We start from the raw sequence: 23,823 nt of genomic DNA on the forward strand, positions 1-23,823 counted from the left end.
TAAAGAAAAACAGTAGTGTCTCCTGACTGTTGTGACACAAAAATATATCTGTTGAAAATAGTCTTGTGTAGGCCCGACATCCCAGTGTGGTTTCGCAGTTCCATGGGTCAAATCGCTGTACTATCCAGTTTTGGGCCTTTGGTATCTAAAAAAAAATCAGTTTGAGTGTGTCGCTCACTGTTCAGCCGCAAATATCTCTATTTAAAAAAGTGCGGTATACCCCACTAAACAATAACTGTGGTTTTGCCATCCCACGGTAAAAAAATCTCTATTATTCAGGTTTTGGTAGTTTTTTCCGTAAAGAAAAACAGTAGTGTCTCCTGACTGTTGTGACACAAAAGTATATCTGTTGAAAATAGTCTTGTGTAGGCCCGACATCCCAGTGTGGTTTCGCAGTTCCACGGGTCAAATCGCTGTACTATCCAGTTTTGGGCCTTTGGTATCTAAAAAAAAAGCAGTTTGAGTGTGCTCACTGTTCAGCCGCAAATATCTCTATTTAAAAAAGTGTGGTATACCCCAGTAAACAATAACTGTGGTTTTCCTCTTCCATGGTTCTAATCTACTCTTTATTACCCTTTTTCCATTGATAGTGCAATTGTAAGCTATTTTACTTCATTTACAATGGGCAAGGCGCGTGGCAAGGGACGTGGAAGTGGACGTTCTGGTGATGGTTCGTGCAGAGGACGGGCCGTGGCCAAGGTGAAAATGTGCCACAACCAGCAGCCACATCTTCTCGCTCCCACTTCTTGGCCGAATTACTAGGGAAGCACAGAACAACACCAGTATTGAGAACTGATCAGTGTGAACAGGTTATTAATTGGATAGCAGATAATACTTCCAGTTACCTGGGCACCACCACCTCCGGTCTGTCTTCCAAACGGTCAACTCTTAGTAGCCGTGAGTCTCCACCGCATACTCCTCCTCACCCTGATGCTCCTTCCTCCCACCATGCCGAGTGTCGTCAGACAGCAAGTGATCCCACACTTGGACACTCTGAAAAGCTGTTCACTGGTCCATTTCCATATTTGGGCCCCTCACCTGATACGCTTGAAGTGGTGGAAGAGGAGATCCCATGTTGCGATGCCCAAATATTTGAACAGCCACGGCCACAGGAAGTCGACGTTGGCAATCTGTCACAAGAGGTGGACGATGACGAGACACAATTGCCAGGAAGTGAGGAGGAGGATCGTGGTGCGCAAGTGGAAGAGGATGAGGTGGTGGATGATCTAGTAACTGACCCAACGTGGAAGGAGGACATGCAGAGTGAGGCCAGCAGCACAAAGGGGGAGGGAGGCAGAGTACCCCAACAGGCAGGAAGAAGCAGTGTGGTGGCCGCAGACAGAAGGCAGGCAACTGTTCCCCGTAACACCAACACGAGGGACGTTGCCAGTACAAGCGGCAGGTCTTCCAGAGTCTGGAATTTTTTTAAAGACTCTGCTGGTAACCCCAAAAAGGCCATATGTTCCACCTGCCATGCCAGCATCAGCAGGGGTGACAAAACTACCAGCCTGACCACCACCAGCATGATCAGGCACATGGCAGCAAAGCACCCGACTTTGTTGGGCGAAACCCAGGGTCCACGACCAGTGTCAGCGGGTGTCACCACTGCTTCTTCCACTGTTGTGCGTGCAATAGAACCCCCTGTTGTGTGTGCAAGGCAATCCCCTGTCCATACTGCATGTAAAGATGCCCCCTCCTCTCAGTCTTCACTTGTTATGGCAGTTTCTCAAGAAACAGCATCAACGTCCACGTCCACGTCCCACCGCAGCGTTCAATTGTCCATATCCCAGACCTTTGAACGAAAGTGGAAATTCGCAGCTAACGGCCCACAGGCCACAGTCCTAAATTCGCACATTTAACGACTGCTTGCATTGGAAATGCTGCCTTTTAGGCTGGTGGAGATGGAATCCTTCCGCAATCTTATGGCGGTGGCCGTCCCTCGGTACTCGGTCCCCAGCCGACACTATTTTGCCCGGTGTGCCATCCCCGCACTACACAAGCACGTGTCCCAAAGCATCTGCCGTGCCCTCAACAACGCAGTTACTGGGAGAGTCCACCTGACAACGGACACGTGGACAAGTGCTTGTGGCCAGGGACGGTACATCTCTCTGACGGCACACTGGGTAAACATAGTGGAAGCCGGGACCCAGTCGGACCTTGGGACGGAACACATCCTCCCCACACCGAGGATTGCGGGCCATATGTCAGTCAGAGTTGCCCCCACAGTGTACAGCTCCTGCGCATCCTCCTCCTCCTCATGTTCAGCCTCCATCTCAGATATCACCACATCAGTTACAAGCTGGAAGCATTGCAGTACTGCCTCCGCCAAGCGGCAACAGGCTGTGCTGAAACTCATAAGCTTAGGTGATAAACCTCACACTGCTTGTGAGTTGTGGACAGCTGTGAAAGAGCAGGCAGATCTGGGGCTGAGACCGCTGAACCTACATCCCGGCATGGTCGTGTGTGACAATGGCCGTAACCTGGTGGAGGCTCTGAGGCGAGGTGAGATCACACACGTACCATGCCTGGCTCATGTGCTTAACCTCGTGGTTCAGCGGTTTCTTAAATCGTACCCCGAGTTGCCAGATCTGCTTGTGAAAGTACGCCGCCTGTCAGCTCATTTTCGCAAGTCGGCTACAGCTTCCGCCGCCCTTGCTGTGTTGCAGCAGCGTTTGCAGCTTCCGGCACACCGACTGGTGTGTGATGTCCCCACACGTTGGTACTCTACCCTCCACATGTTGCAAAGGATTTGTGAGCAGAAGAGAGCAGTTGTGGAGTACCAGCTGCAACAAGGCCGTCGATATTCAGGTCAGATTCCACACATAAGACCTCAAGAGTGGACCTGGATGTCTGACATATGTACCATCCTGACAAACTTTGAGGAGGCCACCAAGATGGTGAGTGGCGATGACGCCATCATTAGTGTCAGCATCCCACTTGTCTGTCTTTTGCAACGCTCTCTGCAGAGAATTAAAGAGGAGGCATTGCAGCCAGAGTATGATGAGATGGATCAAGAAGCCGTAGAGGGCGATTACACACAGCCCAGCCTCATCTCATCCCAATGTGCATTGGGGGACAATGAGGGAGAGGAGGAGGTGGAGGAGGAGGATGAACAGGAGCTGCTATCATGCGTTGTAGACGGTAGTACCTGTACAAGTGTCATACCGTCGGTTCAGCGTGGGTGGCCTGAGGACAGGGGGGAGGAGGAAGAGGAGGAGGAGGAGGAGAGCATGGTCAGTCGTCATCTTGGTGAGGACACGGAAATCTTGCCCGTTACCAGTCTGGCACGCATGGCTGACTTTATGTTACGCTGCCTTAACCGTGACCCTCGCGTTGTCAAAATGTTGGGTGACAGTCATTACTGGTTGGTGACACTTGTAGACCCCCGCTATAAGGAGAACTTTCACTCTCTTATTCCTGAGGTGGAGAGGTCTACAAAAATGGGGCAATACCAGAAGGCCCTTGCTGCAGAACTCTTAAATAAATTCCCATCTGAACACGCTAGCGGCAGAGGTCACAGTTCGTTGCCCAACCAAGGTGTACAGGCGAGAGAGATGCAACTCCAATCCAGCAGAGGCAGGGGAACACTGTCAACGTTCTGGGACAGTTTTCTGACACCCGCCCAGCTTACAGGCCCTGAGGTGCGGGGTACTCTCACAAGGAGTGGAAAGTTTCAAAAGATGGTGAGGGAGTACCTTGCCGATCGTACCAGCGTCCTCCGTGATTCCTCTGTGCCTTTTAATTATTGGGTATCCAAGCTGGACACTTGGAATGAACTCGCTCTGTACGCCTTGGAGGTCCTGGCCTGCCCTGCCGCTAGCGTGTTATCGGAGCGTGTTTTTAGTGCCGCTGGGGGAATTATAACTGATAAGCGCACTCGCATGTCAACTGACAATGCTGACAAGCTGACCCTTATCAAAATGAACAAGGGCTGGATTGGGCCAGACTTCTCATCACCACCAAATGACAGCAGAGTAACATAAAGTCAAATCCACTGTGTTATTTCGGGAGGTGTATTCACATGCACCGCTTCACACCCACACATGGGTATACGCTTCCTCGTTTCGGCTGTTTAATCTTCTTCTCCTTATCCTCAGCCTCCACCACCACTATACCACCAGGGTGCCAGCATTGCAAGTTCCTCCGTCCTTATTTTTGGCAGCTTTTGCTTGCAAGGCATAAGCAAATACTATGGGACACCCACTCCCCAATAATGGGACTTATGTTTGTAATATGCTGTACTGCACGGCTCTTGTAAGGGGCATTGCAAGTTGACCCGTCCTAATTTTTGGCAGCTTTTGCTGGGAAAGCATAAGCAAATACTATGGGACACCCACTCCCCAATAATGGGACTTATGTTTGTAATATGCTGGACTGCATGGCTCTTGTAAGGGGCATTGCAAGTTGCTCCATCCTAATTTTTGGCAGCTTTTGCTGGGAAAGCATAAGCAAATACTATGGGACACCCACTCCCCAATAATGGGACTTATGTTTGTAATATGCTGTACTGCATGGCTCTTGTAAGGGGCATTGCAAGTTGCTCCGTTCTAATTTTTGGCAGCTTTTGCTGGGAAAGCATAAGCAAATACTATGGGATACCCACTCCCCAATAATGGGACTTATGTTTGTAATATGCTGTACTGCATGGCTCTTGTAAGGGGCATTGCAAGTTGCTCCGTCCTAATTTTTGGCAGCTTTTGCTGGGAAAGCATAAGCAAATACTATGGGACACCCACTCCCCAATAATGGGACTTATGTTTGTAATATGCTGTACTGCATGGCTCTTGTAAGGGGCATTGCAAGTTGCTCCGTCCTAATTTTTGGCAGGTTTTGCTTGGAAAGCATAAGCAAATACTATGGGACATCCACTCCCCAATAATGGGACTTATGTTTGTAATATGCTGTACTGCATGGCTCTTGTAAGGGGCATTGCAAGTTGCTCCGTCCTAATTTTTGGCAGCTTTTGCTGGGAAAGCATAAGCAAATACTATGGGATACCCACTCCCCAATAATGGGACTTATGTTTGTAATATGCTGTACTGCATGGCTCTTGTAAGGGGCATTGCAAGTTGCTCCGTCCTAATTTTTGGCAGCTTTTGCTTGGAAAGCATAAGCAAATACCATGGGACACCCACTCCCCAATAATGAGACTTATGTTTGTAATATGCTGTACTGCAAGTGACGCGCCCCCTGGGCCGTGTGTACACGTGTGTGGGATACCCGGTGCCGGGTCTCTGGGGTCTGTAGTCTCCGTGGCGGTGACCCGGTCCCGTGGCTCAGGCTGGTCAAACCAGTGGCAGTCTTTCTTAGGTTTTGAGGTTAATTGTCCGACTGCGCCACCCGTGGATTGCGGTCAGGGAGTACCACTGCTGCGAGGCAGACCGCTGAGGCTGGTGTTGTGTGCGCAGCATAGAATGGGATAACTCCCCTCTGGAGGAGTATAGCCTCAGGGCAGTGAGTGTGGATGATGGGGGTGATGGTGCACGAGCGCAGCAGGAATGACTCAGAGTCTTTGCAGTGCAGTTCAGGGTCTTTACTGATGATTATAAGGTAGACCCTCCCGGGAGTACTGGCTAGCATAAGAGGCCTGGTCAGTCTGTGAGCAAGCAGGAGTTCCCCTGGCCAGGTGGAGTTGTAGGCCTCCCCGTCTGTCTGCACTCTTCCTGGTTACCTTGCTGTAAGCGGGTAGAAGTAGCCCACATCCCTGAGTGTACCGTGTAGTGCTCACCCGTATGGCTGGTGACTTGGGGCCTTCTGTTAGCCTCCGCTCCACGATGGCGGTGCTGGTCCCTTGCTTGTGACTGAGCCTCCGGGCTTCTATGGCCAGAGGACCTGAAATCCCCTGCCGGCTGGTTTCTGCTGCTGGATATATAGGTCCTCACAGCTTCGGACTCCTGTGTCCTGTTCCTATTGTCTTCTGCCAGGGCGAGCTCTGCTCAGCTTCCAGCCCCTGGTCTTTAGCTCCTAGCTCCTACAGAGCTCCTTGCTGTTACTTTCCCTTGCTCTCACTCTGACTCTGACTGTTCTCTGACTCACTCAACCCCGCCCCAGATCCAGTTTATAAGGGCAGAATTCTCCCCTCCCAGGATTGGGGCAGGAGGATGTTGCATGTTTAAGGGATCCTGACCAGGAAACCTCCCACTTGCTCTCCGACGTAATATCTCTATTACTGTGGTGACCAGACCCCTGGGGTGCCACACATGGCTCTTGTAAGGGGCATTGCAGTTCCTCATAATTTTTGGAAAGCCTTCCATTCACTGCTTAGGCCAACAGTGCACGGGAGACCCAGTTGCTATAAATGGAAAAAAAGGTTTAGTTAACGCCCTCTGACCTCCATGTCATTTCCAAGGGGCATTGGAGTGGCTCGAAATTTTTGGTAGGCATTGCACTCACTGTATGCCCTATAACTGTGTAGCCGAACCACTCCTTTTGTTACAGAAACATATCCTACAAGACATATCTGGTTGACTGGCCTGATATTGATGTGAATGGTCCCTGTTCCTCCTGCTCTTTCTCCTTTGCCACTACCTCATCCATCATTTATCACCTGAAGCTTTGTTTTAACGGGAGTCATAGAACTTGGATAGTAGCAGGAAAACATCCAGCAATCCTCGGAGGAGGTAGGATATGCGCCAAAACGCTGACCACCTCAGGCCTAGCCGCTACTACATACATGCGCTTGCATTACAACAAAACAAAGCAGATGCTAACTTCTATCATCCTCATCATGCTCCTCACCTTGGCACTCTCAACTCCCCTGATGGAGAAGCCAGGGCCCACCGGAGGAGTCTGATTATCCGGTGGGCTCGGCCAATGCTGCCCTAAAGCAGGCCAGGCTAAGAAAAGTGTGGGAAAGGTTACCGGGACAAATAGGGATGGCTGGAGACCGAGTATGGACACCCGGCCACCCCCTGGAGGCTGGGGAGCAAGCGGGGACACCCGGCCACCAGGCGGCTGGGGACTGAGTATGGATACCAGGCCGCCGACACAGCCATTGCGTGGTGGCCAGATTCCGCCTCCACATGCCTAAAAGGCCCAATTTCAAGTGCAAGCAAGCAAGCAGTATGGTATTGCAGCCTGGGGGTGGGTGGGTGGCAGGCTGCATACTTGCGCTTGCATTGCAAGGAATGGGAGAGGTACAATTGAACACTGCCCTGGGACAAGGACTTGAATGGGGATAGTTGCAAGTCTGCAACGACAGGTGCAAGGTGGGAGGCATCTTCACATGTACCATGAACAGGGGTTTGGCATGCACACACTACAGCGGAATAGGCTCTCCTTCCCACTAAATGCACTGGGGAGGGCACAGGTAATGTTTTGGTATACGCGCTTAATCTTATGTATAAGGCACACCAGGACAAATATGGGCGGCTGGGGACTGAGTATGGATACCTCGCTGCCGAAGCAGCCATGAGGTAGTGGCCAGCTTCGGCCTCCTCCAAACTAAAAGGCCCCATTTCAAGTGCAAGCTAGCAGTATGAAATTGCAGTCTGGGGGTGGGTGGGTGGCAGGCTGCACACTTACACTTACATTAAAAGAAAACATAGCAGATGCTAACTTCTGTCATCATCATCATGCTCCTCACCTTGGCACTCTCAACTCCACCGATGGAGAAGTCAGGGCCCACCGGAGGAGTCTGGTTCTCTGGTGGGCTCGTCCAATGCTGCATAAAGCAGGCCGGGCTAAGAAAAGTGTGTGGGGGGATGTTCCAAGGAGAAATAGGGGCGGCTGGGGACCGTTTATGGACACCCGGCTGCCCCCAGGCGGCTGGGGACCGTGTGTGGACACCCAGCCGCGGGGCGGCTGGGTACCGAGTATGGACACCCGGCCGCTGGGCGGCTGGGGACTGAGTATGGATTCCAGGCCGCCAACACAGCCATGATGTGGTGGCCAGATTCCGCCTCCTCATGCCTAAAAGGCCCAATTTCAAGTTCAAGCAAGCAAGCAGTATGGTATTGCAGCCTGGGGGTGGGTGGGTGGCAGGCTGCATACTTGAGCTTGTATTGCAAGGAATGGGGGAGGTACAATTGAACACTGCCCTGGGACTAGAACTTGCATGGGGATAGTTGCAAGTCTGCATCTTCTGATGCGGTAAGGATCACTTATGATGGGCACACATTTAGACAGTGACCTGGGAGTCAGAGATGCTTCCAGGGGTCTTCCCCATGCTGTTCCCTTGTCTTTTCAGCACTTTATGCATGTGTCACACAGCACATGGCCAGATAAGGTTGTAAAATGTTAAAATAACATTTCACGGTGAATGCATTTGTCATAGTTGAAAGCAATACAAAAGTGCAAAAACGCATAAAAAATGCTACTTGTGAACATAGCCCAAGGTGTGGAGGATTATTTTTGTTTTTGGTCATTTATTTTAACTTATACACAAGTCTTTACCCTGGAAAGGATGTTCCTTAACATATTTCACAGGAAAAAAGTTTCACTTTCGTTTTTGAACGTTTTATTGTGAGCCTGTAAAAGTGGCTTAATACCTCTGACCACGTTGTTGACAGCAGTGACCTGGGGGTCAGAAATGCTTCCTGGGGCGATCCCCATGCTGTCCCCATGTCATTTGAGCACTGTCACTATCATTTTGGGCACTTGTTAGGCTTTTAAAAGACTGCCGGGGGTGCCACCGCAAAAATGCTCAAGTCTCCCATAGACTAACATTGGGCTCGTTGCTCGGGTCGAGCACCCGAGTATCACGGCGAGCTCGGCCCGAGTTTCGAGCACCCGAGCATTTTAGTGCTCGCTCAACACTAATATCTACATATGTCCTGAAAGAAAGTCAGATTTTGGATGCCAATGTTTTACTCATTCATTTCATTCATTTGATTTTCTGTATATTATGTACACATTATTGCTATTTTTTCCCTTTATAGATTCACTAATATGATGCATTGAAGAAAAGATTAAATGAATGAAGATAAATGAATATCCAAGTGAGTTCAAGTCAACCATTAAGAAGACATGTAGGGTTGTGCTTTATTCCCTGAAAATACATTTATAATTTAAGAAAAATGTTAAGAATTAGAATAAAATACTGTCATTATTCATAAGTTTGTTCTGAAGAATTACTGTATGTCATGTTCTAGTTGCAGGCTGGTGCAGTTGGCAGGGGATTACTATGGAGCATATACCATAGCACAGAAGTCCTGAGGCCATTTATAATGACTAGTGATGAGCGAACGTGCTCGCCACTGTTCGGTACTCGCCTGAGCATCATGGTGCTCGACAAGCTCGGCGCTCGGGCGGGAACTCGGGTCCCCTCCCTGCATGTTTGGCGCTCTTTAGTGAGCCAATGAACATGCAGGGATTGCCTGCCACACACTGTAATGCCGTAGCCATGTTGGTTGTGGGCATTACAGTGATTGGCTGGCCGCACAGCATCATCAGGTCTATTTAAGACCTGGCGCCGCTTTACTCGTCACAGTCTACCCGGGAATCAGGCAGAGTAGGGGGAGGTGCTGCTGAGTCAGGGAGAGATTTGCTTGTTTAAGGTTAGTATAGGTATTCCACAACATATATACAGTTATATGAAAAAGTTTGGGCACCCCTATTAGTCTTAAGCTCATTGTTTTATAAAAATTGGTGTTTTTGCAACAGCTTTTTCAGTTTGATATATGTAATAACTGTTGGACACAGTAATGTTTCTGCCTTGAAATGACGTTTATTGTACTAACAGAAAATGTGCAATCTGCATTCAAACAAAATTTGACAGGTGCATAAGTATGAGCACCTCACCAGAAAAGTGACATTAATATTTAGTAGATCCTCCTTTTGCAAAAATAACAGCCTCTAGTCGCTCCCTGTAGCTTTTAATGAGTTCCTGGATCATGGATGAAGGTATTTTTGACCATTCCTCTTTACAAAACAATTCCAGTTCAGTTAAGTTTGATGGTCGCCGAGCATGGACAGCCCTCTTCAAATGATCCCACAGATGTTCAATGATGTTCAGGTCTGGGGACTGGGATAGCCATTCAAGAACATTGCAATTGTTCCTCTGCATGAATGCCTGAGTAGATTTGGAGCGGTTTTTTGGATCATTGTCTTGCTGAAAGATCCATCCCCTGCGTAACTTCAACTTTATCACTGATTCTTGAACATTATTGTCAAGAATCTGCTGATACTGAGTGGAATCCATGCGTCCCTCAACTTTAACAAGATTCCCAGTGCCGGCATTGGCCACACAGCCCCAAAGCATGATGGAACCTCCACCAAATTTTACTGTGGGTAGCAAGTGTTTTTCTTGGAATGCTGTGTTTTTTTGCCGCCATGCATAATGCCTTTTTGTATGACCAAACAACTCAATCTTGGTTTCATCAGTCCACAGGACCTTCTTCCAAAAAGAGATTGGCTTCTCCAAATGTGCTTTTGCATACCTCAGCCGACTCTGTTTGTGGCGTGCTTGCAGAAACGACTTCTTTCGCATCACTCTCCCATACAGCTTCTCCTTGTGCAAAGTGCGTTGTATAGTTGACCGATGCACAGTGACACCATCTGCAGAAAGTTGATGCTGCAGCTCTCTGGAGGTGGTCTGAGGATTGTCCTTGACTGATCTCACCATTCTTCTTCTCTGCCTTTCTGATGTTTTTCTTGGCCTGCCACTTCTGGCCTTAACAAGAACTGTCCCTGTGTTCTTCCATTTCCTTACTATGTTCCTCACAGTGGAAACTGACAGGTTAAATCTCTGAGACAGCTTTTTGTATCCTTCCCCTGAACAACTATGTTGAATAATCTTTGTTTTCAGATCATTTGACAGTTGTTTTGAGGAGCCCATGATGCCACTCTTCAGAGGAGATTCAAACAGGAGAACAACTTGCAAGTGGCCACTTTAAGTAGCTTTTCTCATGATTGCATACATCTGGCTATGAAGTTCAAAGCTCAATGAGGTTACAAAACCAAAAAAAGTGCTGTAGTAAGTCAGTAAAAAGTAGGTAGGAGTATTTAAAACAAGAAAATGATAAGCGTGCCCATACTTATGCACCTGTAAAATTTTGTTTGAATGCAGATTGCACATTTTCTGTTAGTACAATAAACCTCATTTCAAGGCAGAAACATTACTGTGTCCAACAGTTATTACATATATCAAACTGAAATAGCTGTTGCAAAAATACCAATTTTTATAAAACATTAAGCTTAAGATTAATAGGGGGTGCCCAAACGTTTTCATATAACTGTATATATATATCTATCTGAACTAACAGTCCTTCTGAGGACTAATCCAGCTGCATATATTCAGTGGTGATAGCAGGAGTTAGGCAGGCAGTGTATGTGGCAGACTGCAGTGCATATAGCAAGAGCATCCATTGACCGCCCTGTTAGTATAGGTATTCCACAACAAATATATATAGCCATCTGAACTAACAGTCCTTCTGAGGACTAATCCAGCTGCATATAATCAATGTTAGGCAGGCAGTCAGTGTATGTGGCAGACTGCAGTGCATATAGCGCAAGAGGGTCCATTGAAACATCCTGTCTGTTGCTGTAATAATTACAGATATTTGTAGACATGGCCCCAGATATCTGGGGCCAGGGCAGATTTTTTTTTTATCTTAAACCTGGTTATTTGCTTAAAAAGCAATGCAGGGTACACCACTTTTCTGCTCCATTTGCTTGTTAGCACTGTAGAATACAGCCAGATCTGTTCCATATTTCAGCGATAAAAATCCAGAAATTTGAACTGAACATGGAAAATATTGGCCTCCTTTTCCATTCTAAAACTCTCTAAAAAAACAATGAAAAACCATTCAATTATTTAAAAATTATTAATTTAATAAATTTATATAAAAAATACTCATATAAATCAAAAAAACATAATTACAGGAAGACAGAGTCAGGGATATATTGTAAATACCCAATAGTTCATTTGTTGTGAGGCATAGATCAATATAGGGAAAAATACAAATAGCAAATCCAAACTATGTGTTAACCCCTTTACAACCCATGACGTACTAATACGCGTCTGTGCCCTGGGACTTAAGAGCTTGACCCGTACTAGTACGTCATCGCGATCGCGTGCGCACACAGGCTGTGCGGGTGCGATCGCCGCCGGGTTTCCGCTGATTGTCACAGCTGACACCCGGTACTATGTGCAGGGAGCGGTCCCGTACCGCTCCCGGCACATTAACCCCCGCAATGCTGTGATCGAAGTCGATTGCAGCATTGCGGTGGCAAGGGGAGGTGATCGCAATACTCACCTCCTCTTCCGGCCTCCAGCGCTGTCTGCCGCGGCTTCCCGGGTGTTGCCATGATGACCTGATGTCATCCGGGTCACCAGGCAGCAGGAACATTGTTTGGTCATGCGCAGTGCACGATCAAACAATCTTCTCACTGTGCAGCGCTGATTGCCTGCATGGCACAGGGATGGTGCTCCATCCCTATGCTATGCAGGCGATCAGAATAAAAAAAGTGAAAGTCCCAGAGTGGGACAAAGTAAAAAAGTGTAAAAACTGTCAGAAAGTGAAAAAAAAAAATTGTAAAAATATAAAAAAAAAAATAAAAAAAATAATCCACCAAAAATAAAAATATAATGTACCCATCAATAAATATTATTATGAAAAAAAAGCAAACAAACAATAAAAGTACACATATTTGGTATTGCCGTGTCTGGAACGACCTGACCTATAAAACTGTCCCACTAGTTAACCCCTTCAGTGAACACGGTAAAAAAAAAAAAAAAAAAAAAACCGAAGCAAAAAACAATGCTTTATCATCATACTGCCAAACAAAAAATGGAATAAGACGCAATCAAAAAGACAAATATAAATAAAAATGGTACCACTGAAAACGTCATCTCGTCCCACAAAAAACAAGCCGCCATACAGCTCCATCAGCCGAAAAATCAAAAAGTTATAGCTCTCAGAATAATGCGATGCAAAAAAATTATTTTTTCTATAAAATAGCTTTTATTGTGTAAAAGCGCCAAAACATAGAAAAACAATATAAATGTGGTACCGCTGTAAACATACTGACCCGAAGAATAAAGCTGCCTTATCAATTTTACCACACACAGAACAGCATAAAAAAAACAACAAAAAAACAATTCCTGAATTGTTGTTTTTTGTTTATTCCGCCTTCCAAAAATCGGAATAGAAAGCGATCAAAAAATGTCACGTGCCTGAAAATGGCACCAATAAAAACGTCAACTCATCCCGCAAAAAACAAGCCATCACATGACTCTGTCTGCAAAAATATGGAAAAATTATAGCTCTCAAAATATGGCGATGCAAAAACTAGATTTTACAAAAAATGCATCTTTTAGTGTATGACAGCTGTCAATCATAAAAACCCCATATGATTCTGGTATCGCTGTAATCGCACCGACCCGAAGAATAAAGTGGTCTAATCACTTATACCGCACGAGGAATGGCTTAAAAAATAAACTCTTTGGTTAGGATTGTGCTAGGGTTAGGGTTGTGCTAGCGTTAGGGTTGGGCTAGGGTTAGGGCTGGGGTTAGGGTTGTGATGGGGTTGGGATTTTTTTCAAAAGTAAGAAAAAAAGATGACGATATGGCGACTAGTGTTGAGCGCAAGTGCTCGCTACTTGAGTTTGCATCGGGTGCTCTGGTGTGCATTGAGTATTGTGGGTATTTGAGTGACATGCTCGAGTCTCCGCCCCATATGCTTCGCGGCCAAAAAACTTTGCGGGGATTGCCTGCCATGCACGAGCGATCCCCGCATGTTTTTTTTGGGGTGTCTAATAACCGTGAAACATGTGGGGCAGGGACTCGAGCATGTCACTCGAGCATATACAGTACATGATGCATACCTGAGTACCCGATGCAAACTCAAGTAGCGAGCACTTGCGCTCAAGACTAATGACAACTTATTCAATATGATGACCTAATGTTATCAAATTCTGTGTCGTACCTCTGAGTTCAAAATGTTCACTATACCCCTTGATAAAATCCTTCAGGGGTCTAGTTTCCAAAATGAGGTCACTTGTGGGGGGTTTCCACTGTTTAGGCACACAGGGGCTCTCCAAACGCGACATGGTGTCCCATAACAAATTGAATGGAAAATCGGCTCAAATTGTTAGCGGACACCATGTTGCGTTTGGAGAGCCCCTGTGTGCCTAAACATTGGAGCTCCCCCACAAGTGACCCCATTTTGGAAACTAGACCCCCCAAGGCACCTATCTAGAAGCATAGTGAGCACTTGGAACCCCCAGATGCTTCACAAATTGATTCATAAAAATGAAAAAGTGGAAAAAAAATGCTTTTTCATTTTAAGAATCAATTTGTGAAGCACCTGGGGGTACCAAGTGCTCACTATGCATCTATATAGGTGCCTTGGGGGGTCTAGTTTCCAAAATGGGGTCACTAGTGGGGGAGCTCCAATGTTTAGACACACAGGGGCTCTCCAAACGCTACATGGTTCCAATTTGTTAGCGGACACCATGTCGCGTTCGGAGAGCCCCTGTGTGCATAAACATTGGAGCTCCCCCACAAGTGACCCCATTTTGGAAACTAGACCCCCCAAGGCACCTACCTAGATGCATAGTGAGCACTTGGAACCCCCAGGTGCTTCACAAATTGATTCGTAAAAATGAAAAAGTGGAAAAAAAAATACTTTTCATTTTTACGGATTAATTTGTGAAGCACCTGGGGGTTCAAAATGCTCACCACCCATCTAGATAAGTTCCCATGGGGGTCTAGTTTCCAAAATGGGGTCACTTGTGGGGGGTTTCCACTGTTTAGGCACATCAGGGGCTCTCCAAACTCAACATAGCGTCTGCTAATTATTCAAGCAAATTTTACAATCGAAAATTCAAATGGCACTCCTTCCCTTCTGAGCCCTGCCGTGCGCCCAAACAGTGGTTTTTCCCCACATATGGGGTATCTGCGTGTCCAGGGGAAATTGCACATCAAATTTTGGGGTCCCTTTTTTCCTGTTACCCCTGCAAAAATAAAAAAATTAGGTCTAAAGTAACATTTTTGTGAAAAAAGTTAAATGTTAATTTTTTTCTTCCACATTCCAAAAATTACTGTGAAGCACCTGAAGGGTTAATAAAGTTCTTGAATGTGGTTTTGAGCACTTTGAGGGGTGCAGTTTTTAGAATGGTGTCACTTTTGGGTATTTTCTGTCATAAAGACCTCTCAAAGTGACTTCAAATGTGATGTGGTCCCTAGAAAAATGGTTTTGTAAATTTTGTTGGAAAAATGAGAAATTGCTGGTCAATTTTAACCCTTATAGCTCCATAACAGAAAAAAAATTTGGTTCCAAAATTGTGCTGATGTAAAGTAGACATGTGGGAAATGTTATTTATTAACTATTTTTTGTCACATATCTCTCTGATTTAAGGGCATAAAAATTCAAATTTTGAAAATTGCAAAATTTTCAAAATTTTCGCCAAATTTCCATTTTTTTCACAAATAAACGCAAGTGATATCAAAGAAATTTTACCACAATCATGAAGTACAATATGTCATGAAAAAATAATCTCAGAATTAGCGGGATCCGTTGAAGTGTTCCAGAGTAATTACCTCATAAAGTGACAGTGGTCAGAATTGTAAAAATTGGCCTGGTCATTAACGTGCAAACCACCTTGGGTTGTAAAGGGGTTAAAGTGCATAGTGCAAACAAATACAGTATAATCGCAGCCCAGAAATAAATAAATCAAATCACAGTGGATATATATATATATATATATATATATACAGTACAGACCAAAAGTTTGGACACACCTTCTCATTTAAAGGTTTTTATGTATTTTCATGACTATGAAAATTGTACATTCACACTGAAGACATCAAAACTATGAATTACCACATGTGGAATTATATACTTAACAAAAAAGTGTGAAACAACTGAAAATATGTCTTAAATTCTAGGTTCTTCAAAGTAGCCACCTTTTGCTTTGATGACTGCTTTGCACACTCTTGGCATTCTCTTGATGAGCTTCAAGAGGTAGTCACTGGAAATGGTTTTCACTTCACAGGTGTGCCCTGTCAGGTTTCATAAGTGGGATTTCTTGCCTTATAAATGGAGTTGGGACCATCAGTTGTGTTGTGCAGAAGTCTAGTGGATACACAGCTGATAGTCCTACTAAATAGACTGTTAGAATTTGTATTATGGCAAGAAAAAAGCAGCTAAGTAAAGAAAAACGAGTGGCCATCATTACTTTAAGAAATGAAGATCAGTCAGTGTGAAAAATTGGGAAAACTTTGAAAAAGTCCCCAAGTGCAGTTGCAAAAACCATCAAGCGCTACAAAGAAACTGGCTCACATGAGGACCGCCCAAGGAAAGGAAGACCAAGAGTCACCTCTGCTTCTGAGGATAAGTTTATCCGAGTCACCAGCCTCAGAAATCACAGGTTAACAGCAGCTAAGATTAGAGACCAGGTCAATGCCACACAGAGTTCTAGCAGCAGACACATCTCTTCAACAACTGTTAAGAGGAGACTTTGTGCAGCAGGCCTTCATGGTAAAATAGCTACTAGGAAGCCACTGCTAAGGACAGGCAACAAGCAGAAGAGACTTGTTTGGGCTAAAGAACACAAGGAATGGACATTAGACCAGTGGAAATCTTTGCTTTGGTCTGATGAGTCCAAATTTGAGATCTTTGGTTCCAACCACCGTGTCTTTGTGCGACGCAGAAAAGGTGAAAGGATGGACTCTACATGCCTGGTTCCCACCGTGAAGCATGGAGGAGGAGGTGTGGTGGTGTGGCGGTGCTTTGCTGGTGACACTGTTGGGGATTTATTTAAAATTTAAGGCATACTGAACCAGCATGGCTACCACAGCATCTTGCAGCGGCATGCTATTCCATCCAGTTTGCGTTTAGTTGGACCATCATTTATTTTTCAACAGGACGATGACCCCAAACTCACCTCCAGGCTGTGTAAGGGCTATTTGACCAAGAAGGAGAGTGATGGAGTGCTACGCCAGATGACTTGGCCTCCACATTCACCAGACCTGAACCCAATCGAGATGGTTTGGGGTGTGCTGGACCGCAGAGTGAAGGCAAAAGGGCCACAAGTGCTAAGCATCTCTGGGAACTCCTTCAAGATTGTTGGAAGACCATTTCCGGTGACTACCTCTTGAAGTTCATCAAGAGAATGCCAAGAGTGTGCAAAGCAGCCATCAAAGCAAAAGGTGGCTACTTTGAAGAACCTAGAATATAAGACATATTTTCAATTGTTTCACACTTTTTTGTTAAGTATATAATTCCACATGTGTTAATTCATAGTTTTGATGCCTTCAGTGTGAATGTACAATTTTCATAGTCATGAAAATACAGAAAAATCTTTAAATGAGAAGGTGTGTCCAAACTTTTGGTCTGTACTGTATATATATATATATATATATATATATATATATATATATATATATATATATTAAGGTGCTAAAAATGCATTAAAGGTGCTCAATTAAACACATAGAAGGGAATAACTTCAATATAAATACCTTAAAGCTAGGCCCCACCACCTCCAACGCCGTTTTGCCGGATGGCTTTCTCAAGGAGTATATATAAATTACAGGCCTGCTATTTGAAACCGTGGTTCTCTGCCAGACATATCACCTATAACAGTGTTCCAAAATCAGCCATTTCTTTCATTTTCATTTCGTTGCAGTGTGTCGGTCAAGCTATTTGTAACATCCCTGGCAGCGTGCTTGCATGGTGCACCACCTCCCACGATGCAAGACTGCAATCTTACCTGTCAGTCCATGCTGCACTCTTTGCTCCAGTACCTGCTGTGTATTGTCTGATTGATTAGGGCGTCGGCGCGGCTTTCTGCTTGTTTCTTATAGCTACTGTGTGCACAGTCCTAATGCGTCCCCAGCCTATTGCTGTGGGTCACTGGATACTTAAACCCCCTCCTCCCAGTAGGAGGGGTCTGAGCAACACTTTCCATCTGTGTGTTTCTTGCAACTTAGTTGCCAGGTCCTGTCCTGTATTTAGTATGTTTCTGCCACCCTGGGGGCTGTATACTCAGGCCTGTTACCTGTACCTGTGACCTTAGTCAGTTTCCGCCACCCTGGGGGCTGAGTTCCCAGGCTCGTTCCTGTATCTTGTTCCCGGTTCACTTTCTTTCTGAACAGTGTCCTAGTCCGTTACCTGTTTGTCTCTCTGTCTGCACCTTACCCTTTTGCTGCAGTATCTGAACCTGAACCTAACTCCAACTCTGTGTCTCTGTACTTCTGTTTGTGAGTTTTGAGTCCACTTGCTACTTCATTGCAAGTTCTTTGTGTGTATCTGGTTCTGCTCGTTCTGTTTCCCTGCCTCTGTATCTAACTGCTGTGTTCTGGCTATCTTCTTGCTTTCTCCAGTCTGTTCCATGTGAACAGAGCCCTGTCCTGTCTACCGCATCTGCGGGTTTTGCTTTGCTCTGATTGCTCACCGTACCTGCGGTTTTGCTCTGCTTTGCTTGTTCACTGCATCTGCGGGTTTTGCTCTGCTTTTCTAGTTCACCGCATCTGCGGTTTTGCTCTGCTTTGCTTGTTCACTGCATCTGCGGGTTTTGCTCTGCTTTGCTTGCTTACTGCATCTGCGGTTTTGCACTGCTTTGCTTGTTCACCGTATCTGCGTCTTTTACTCTGCTTTGCTTGTTCACCGCATCTGCGGGTTTTGCTCTGCTCTGCTTGTTCACCGCATCTGCGGGTTTTGCTCTGCTTTGCTGGTTCACCGCATCTGCTGTTTTGCTCTGCTTTGCTTGTTCACCACATCTGCGGTTTTGCTCTGCTTTGCTTGTTCACCGCATCTGCAGGTTTTGCTCTGCTTTGCTTGTTCACCACATCTGCGATTTTGCTCTGCTTTGCTTGTTCACCGCATCTGCGGGTTTTGCTCTGATTTGCTTGTTCACCGCATCTGTGGGTTTTGCTCTGCTTTGCTGGTTCACCGCATCTGCGGTTTTGCTCTGCTTTGCTTGTTCACCGCATCTGCGGTTTTGCTCTGCTTTGCTTGTTCACCGCATCTGCGGGTTTTGCTCTGCTTTGCTTGTCCATCGCATCTGCGGTTTTGCTCTGCTTTGCTTGTTCACCGCATCTGCGGGTTTTGCTCTGATTTGCTTGTTCACCGCATCTGTGGGTTTTGCTCTGCTTTGCTGGTTCACCGCATCTGCGGGTTTTGCTCTGCTTTGCTTGTCCATCGCATCTGCGGTTTTGCTCTGCTTTGCTTGTTCACCGCATCTGCGGGTTTTGCTCTGCTCTGCTTGTCTACCGCACCTGCGGCTCTGTTCCAGTCTGTACTGGGCCCTATCCTGCTTACGTTCCTACTTGCCAGTACCCGCCTGTCTGCATGCCAGCCGTGCCTGCCTGTGCCCACCCGTCTGCATACCAGCCATGCCTGCCAGTATCCACCAGTCAATATGCCAGTTTAACCTGCCTGTTCCTGCATTCTCCGGTGTGGGTCAACAGCTGTGACTGGGGTCTGACCTGGAGTAGCACCTGGTCCCTCTGCTCGGTTCCTCCCTGGTTCACGGAGTCGACGGAGCCGCCGTGCGACCTTGTTCGGATCGGGTTGATACTTAGTTATGCCCCTCGAGGCACTCCTCGGTTCATGGTACAGTGGGATCACTTATCACGCTCACTCCAGTCAGTCCGGGCGCGAGCGTAACACTATTCACACTAGGTGTCTGTGAAGAATAGTATTAGTAAATTACAGGCCAGCTATTTAAAACCATAATTCTCTGTCAGACATATCACCTATAAGAGTGTTCCAAAATCAGCCATTTCTTCCATTTTCATTTCGTTGCAGTGTCTCAGTCAAGCTATTCACACTAGGTCTCTGTGAAGAATAGTATTAGTAAATTACAGGCCTGCTATTTACAACCGTCATTCTCTGTCAGACATATCACCTATAAGAGTGTTCCAAAATCAGCCATTACTTCCATTTTCATTTCGGTACATTGTGTCGGTCAAGCTATTCACACTAGGTCTCTGTGCAGAATAATATTAGCAAATTACAGACCTGCTACTTGAAACCGTGGTTCTCTGCCAGACATATCACATATAAGAGAGTTCCAAAATCAGTCATTTCTTCCATTTTCATTTTGATGCAGTGTGTCGGTCAAGCTATTCACACTAGGTCTCTGTGAGGAATAATATTAGTAAATTACAGGCCTGCTCTTTAAAACCATGGTTCTCTGTCAGACATATCACCTATAAGAGTGTTCCAAAATCAGCCATTTCTTCCATTTTCATTTTGTTGCAGTGTGTCGGTCAAGCTATTCACACTAGGTCTCTGTGTAGAATAATATTAGTAAATTACAGGCCTGCTATTTAAAACTGTGGTTTACTGTCAGACATATCACATATAAGAGTGTTCCAAAATCAGCCATTTCTTCCATTTTCATTTTGATGCTGTGTGTCAGTCAAGCTATTCACACTAGGTTTCTGTGTAGAATAATATTAGTAAATTGCAGGCCTGCTATTTAAAACCGTGATTCTTTGTCAGACATATTACCTATAAGAGTGTTCCAAAATCAGCCATTTCTTCTATTTTCATTTCGTTGCAGTGTGTCGGTCAAACTATTCACACTAGGTCTATGTGCAGAACAATATTAGTAAATTACAGGCCTGCTCTTTAAAACCAAGGTTTTCTGTCAGACTTATCACCTATAAGAGTGTTCTAAAATCAGCCATTTCTTCCGTTTTCATTTTGATGCAGTGTGTCGGTCAAGCTATTCACACTAGGTTTATGTGAAGAATAGTATTAGTAAAATACAGGCCTGCTATTTAAAACTGTGATTCTCTGTCAGACATATCACCTATAAAGTGTTCCAAAATCAGCCATTTGTTCCATTTTCATTTCGTTGCAGTGTGTCGGTCAAGCTATTCACACTAGGTGTCTGTGAAGAATAGTATTAGTAAATTACAGGACTGCTATTTAAAACCGTGGTTCTCTGTCAGACATATCACCTATAGGAGTGTTCCAAAATCAGCCATTTCTTCCATTTTCATTTTGTTGCAGTGTATCGGTCAAGCTATTCACACTAGGTCTCTGTGAAGAATAGTATTAGTAAAATACAGGCCTGCTATTTAAAACTGTGATTCTCTGTCAGACATATCACCTATAAAGTGTTCCAAAATCAGCCATTTGTTCCATTTTCATTTCGTTGCAGTGTGTCGGTCAAGCTATTCACACTAGGTGTCTGTGAAGAATAGTATTAGTAAATTACAGTACTGCTATTTAAAACCGTGGTTCTCTGTCAGACATATCACCTATAGGAGTGTTCCAAAATCAGCCATTTCTTCCATTTTCATTTTGTTGCAGTGTATCGGTCAAGCTATTCACACTAGGTCTCTGTGAAGAATAGTATTAGTAAATTACAGGCCTGCTATTTAAAACCGTCATTCTCTGTCAGACATATCACCTATAAGAGTGTTCCAAAATCAGCCATTTCTTCCATTTTAATTTCGTTGCAGTGTGTCGGTCAAGCTATTCACACTAGGTGTCTGTGAAGAATAGTATTAGTAAATTACAGGCCGGCTACTTAAAACCGTCATTCTCTGTCAGACATATCACCTATAAGAGTATTTCAAAATCAGTTATTTCTTCCATTTTAATTTCATTGCAGTGTGTCAGTCACGCTATTCACACTAGGTCTCTGTGAAGAATAGTATTAGTAAATTACAGGCATGCTATTAAAAACCGTCATTCTCTGTCAGACATATCACCTATAAGAGTGTTCCAAAATCAGCCATTTCTTCCATTTTCATTTTGTTACAGTGTGTCGGTCAAGCTATTCACACTAGGTCTATGTGCAGAATAATATTAGTAAATTACAGGCCTGCTATTTAAAACCGTGATTCTTTGTCAGACATATTACCTATAAGAGTGTTCCAAAATCAGCCATTTCTTCCGTTTTCATTTTGATGCAGTGTGTCGGTCAAGCTATTCACACTAGGTTTCGGTGTAGAATAATATTAGTAAATTGCAGGCCTACTATTTAAAACCGTGGTTCTCTGTTAGACATATCACCTATAAGAGTGTTCCAAATTCAGCCATTTCTTCCATTTTCATTTTTTTGCAGTGTGCCGGTCAAGCTATTTACACTAGGTCTCCTTGAAGAATAATATTAGTAAATTACAGGCCTGCTATTTAAAACCGTCATTCTCTGTCAGACATATCACCTATAAGAGTGTTCCAAAATCAGCCATTTCTTCCATTTTAATTTCGTTGCAGTGTGTCGGTCAAGCTATTCACACTAGGTCTCTGTGTAGTATAATATTAGTAAATTACAGGCCTGCTATTTAAAACCATGGTTCACTGTCAGACATATCACCTATAAGAGTGTTCCAAAATCAGCCATTTCTTCCATTTTCATTTTGTTACAGTGTGTCGGTCAAGCTATTCACACTTGGTCTCTGTGTAGAATAATATTAGTAAATTACAGACCTGCTATTTAAAACCATCGTTCTCAGCCAGACATATCACCTATAAGAGTGTTCTAAAATCAGCCATTTCTTCCATTTTCATTTCGTTGCAGTGTGTCGGTAAATCTATTCACACTAGGTGTCTGTGAAGAATAGTATTAGTAAATTACTGGACTGCTATTTAAAACCGTGGTTCTCTGTCAGACATATCACCTATAAGAGTGTTCCAAAACAGCCATTTGTTCCATTTTCATTTCGTTGCAGTGTGTCGGTCAAGCTATTCACACTAGGTCTCTGTGAAGAATGGTATTAGTAAATTGCAGGCCTGCTATTTAAAACTATGGTTCTTTGTCAGATATATCACATATAACTGCGTTCCAAAATCAGCCATTTCTCGTGAACATGGAAAATATTGTCCTCCATTTAAAATGGGCACGGTGCGAGGCAAGGGACGGGAAAGTGGACGTGATGGTGATGGTGCATTCAGAGGCTGAGGACGTGGCCGTGGGCAAGCTGAAGTTGTGCCACAACAAACACCCACATCTTGTCGCTCGACCTTCCTGTCCCATTTACTAGGGGACCGCAGTACATCACTATTGAACCCAGAGCAGTGTCAAAAGCTTGTTGGTTGGATAGCAGATAATGCTTCCAGTCACTTTGCCACCACCACCACCACCCTGTCTTCCACACGGTCAAGTCTCAGTAACCGTGAGTCTGGACCGCATATTCCTCACCCTGATAATCCTTCCTCCCACCATATGGGAGAAAACTGATCAAACACATGGACACTCAGAAGAGCTATTCACTTTTCCATTTGTAGATTTGGGCCTCTCGCTTCAAGCGAGTCAAAAGGAGAACGCGTGTAGCGATGCCCAAACATTTGAGCAGCCACGGTCACATGAAGGCAATGGTGGGAAAGTGCAATTACTGTCGCAAGAGATGGATGATGATGATGATGAGACACAATTGCCAGAAAGTCAGGAGGAGGACCAGGGTGCGAAAGCGGAAGACAAGGTGGTGGATGATATAGTAACTGACCCAATCTGGCAGGGGGACATACACAGCGAGGACAGCAGCACACAGGGGGAGTGAGGCGTAGCACCATAATAGGCAGGAAGAAGCCGTGTTGTGGCCGCAGACACAAGGCAGGAAAGTGTTCCTCATAACGCCAACACGACGGAGTTGCCAGTACAACTGTTAGGTCTTCCCGAGTTTGGTTGTTTTTTAAAGACTCTGCAGAAAACCCCAAGAAAGCTATTTGCACAACCTGCCAGGTCAGCATCAGCAGGGGTAGCAAAACCAGCAGCCTGACCACCACCCGCATGATCAGGCACATGGCAGCAAAGCACCCAACTAAGTGGGCTGAATCCAGAAACAGTGCCTGCGGGTGACACCACTGCTTCTTCCGCTGTTGTGCATGCACGCCAATTCCCTGTCCATGGCACATGCCAGGTTGCCTCCCGCCCTGCACGTGTTGTTGCACACTCTCAACTAGTACCATCAG

The 23,823-nt window shown here is 45.2% G+C and overlaps 1 long non-coding RNA gene across 1 annotated transcript in view; it reads left to right on the plus strand.

Annotated features, from left to right (window-relative positions):
* The window catches only part of LOC141207142 (uncharacterized), a 241,674-nt gene that overhangs the window by 178,314 nt on the left and 39,537 nt on the right, over window positions 1–23,823 (plus strand). The window contains exon 4 of the long non-coding RNA XR_012277569.1: window positions 8,880–8,939. This is a non-coding gene — a long non-coding RNA (uncharacterized lncRNA). The remainder of the gene's footprint in view (window positions 1–8,879; window positions 8,940–23,823) is intronic.

This window comes from Phyllobates terribilis, unplaced genomic scaffold (genome assembly GCF_046119375.1).
Source record: "Phyllobates terribilis strain yellow unplaced genomic scaffold, ASM4611937v1 Scaffold_2__4_contigs__length_985480577, whole genome shotgun sequence".
In the NCBI taxonomy this organism is placed as follows: Eukaryota; Metazoa; Chordata; class Amphibia; order Anura; family Dendrobatidae; genus Phyllobates; species Phyllobates terribilis.